General features: G+C 42.9%; 1 pseudogene; it reads right to left on the bottom strand.

Annotated features, from left to right (window-relative positions):
* Nucleotides 1-1,584: 1,584 nt before the first annotated feature.
* Nucleotides 1,585-1,663, bottom strand: LOC115868450 (annotated as a pseudogene).
* Nucleotides 1,664-2,239: the final 576 nt, after the last annotated feature.

Consider the following 2,239-nt stretch of genomic DNA (forward strand, 5'->3'; position numbering starts at 1 on the left):
CCCCAGACAATATGAGGTCTTCTCCTTCGAGGTTCTTTTGAAGCACATAACGGAGGTGATGTATGGTTCATGGCCTGTAGACAGCTTCATACCCTTTGTTCAAGAATTGCCCCCTAAGATTTGTTTAATTGATGTTTTCCTTATAGTAGTGGACTCGAGCAATATTTATCCCTTTATGTATTTTTGTTCTTGTTATTAAATTAATCATTTTATTGGGGGACTCTTACAAATCATTTAACAATCCATTATACAGTAGTATTTTAAGCAAATTTGTACATATAATGCCATCAACTTTTCCAAAACAATTTCTTTTTTTAAAATCATTTTAATGGGGGCTCATACAGCTCTTATCACAATCCATATATACCTCCATTGTGTCAAGCATATTTGTACATGTTGCCATCATCATTTTCAAAACAATTTCCTTCTACTTGAACTCTTGGCATCAGCTTCCTTTTATTTCTCCCTCCCTCCCCCACTCTCCCACCCTCATGAATCCTCAATCAATTATATATTATTATTATTTCATATCTTACACTGTCTGTTGTCTCCCTTCACCCACATTTCTGTTATTTATCCCCCTGAGGGGGATGCTATATATCCAACCTTGTGATGGGTTCCCCCTTTCTCCCCTCCCCACCACTACCATCCCCCTACCCTCATGGTATCGCTACTCCCACTACTGTTCCTAAGAATTTTATCTGTCCTGAATTCCATGTGTCAAGAGCTCTTATCTATACTAATGTGTGTACTCTGGTCTAGCAGGATTTGTAAGGTAGAACTGAGTCATGGTAGTGAGGGGAAGAAACATTCAGGAACTAGAGAAAAAATGTGTGTTTTGTTTGTGCTATACTGCACCCTAGTTGAATCATCCCTTCCTTGTAACCCTTCTTTTTTTTTTTCCTTGTAACCCTTCTGTAGAGGGATGTCCAATCATCTACAGATGGGCTTTGGGTCTCCACTCCAACCTCCCTCTTTCACATCAATATAATTTTTTGTTTTGGATCTTTTGATACCTGATACCTGCTCTGTTGACGCCTCATAATCACCCAGGTTGGTGTGCTTCTCCCATGTGGGCCTATTTGCTTCCCTGCTAGATGGCTGCTTGTTTAACTTCAAGTCTTTAAACCTCAGAACGCTACATCTTTTGCTAGCCAGACACCATCTACTTTCTTCACCACGTTTGCTTATGCACCCATTTTCCACATATCTTCAGAGATCCTGTTGGGAAGGTGAGTGTCAAAGAGCACCAGGTTATTAGAAACAAAGTGTTCTTGTGTCAAGGGAAGCCTTGAGTAGAAGCCCAAAGTCCGTCTACTGTCTTAATACTTAACATATAAATATATGTACATTGGCCTCTATCCCTTTCATTATAAATTAATATACTGACATATATGTACCTATGGCTGTACCTCTCTAAATAGCTTTTGCCTCCTACTTCTTTCCTCTATTCCTTTCACCTTCCTCCTATCCCACTACCAGGCTCACCCTCCATTTGGCTCTCAGTAATTCCTCTCACATACATTGCACTTGATCAAACCCCACCAGGCATTATATGCCCTCCCCACCATCAATTTTTTTTTTTTAAATATGGAACTCTTCATGAATTTGCGTGTCATCCTTGCGCAGGGGCCATGCTAATCTTCTCTGTATCGTTCCAACCCACCATCAATTTTAGATCTTTTGTTGTTCCTTTCATCCCTGAGTTTGTTGGCTCCTCACTCCCCTGCCCCACCTCCTCCTCTCCCATGTCCCTCCTAAAACCAGCAGGCCACTTTTTTCTCCTCAGGATTGTTCATCCTGCCTATAGATAGACATAGGGCAAAAGAAAAACAAACAAACAAAACCCAAAAATAACCCAATAGATAGTTCCAGGTCTGTCTGCTGACCCTTAGGTATGCTTTCCAATCAAGTCTGATGAGGTGCCCAGCCGTGTCCCCTGAGTCAGAGATCTATGTTCAGGTTTCCTTGGGGTCTTGGTTACTTTGCTCCCCTTGCTGCCCTGTTGCACTCCCTTTGTGTTTCACCTTGCTGTGCAGGGGGCAGACCAGGCACACTCCGCACAGTGTCTCCAGTGCTGTCACCCTTGACGCTATGAGTCAGTGAGGGAACATCTTGTCTTGTGGTGGGGCCGGCCCTATGGTCCTCTCTGTGCATTGGCTGCTCAGAGCAGGGATGTTGTCCCGGAGCTCAGTGGGCCATGATGAGGTTCTCTCTCTCTCTCTCTCTCTCTCTCTCT

The sequence above is a fragment of the Echinops telfairi genome, unplaced genomic scaffold (genome assembly GCF_000313985.2).
Source record: "Echinops telfairi isolate 266 unplaced genomic scaffold, ASM31398v2 ScPeMD7_10;HRSCAF=50, whole genome shotgun sequence".
In the NCBI taxonomy this organism is placed as follows: domain Eukaryota; kingdom Metazoa; phylum Chordata; class Mammalia; order Afrosoricida; family Tenrecidae; genus Echinops; species Echinops telfairi.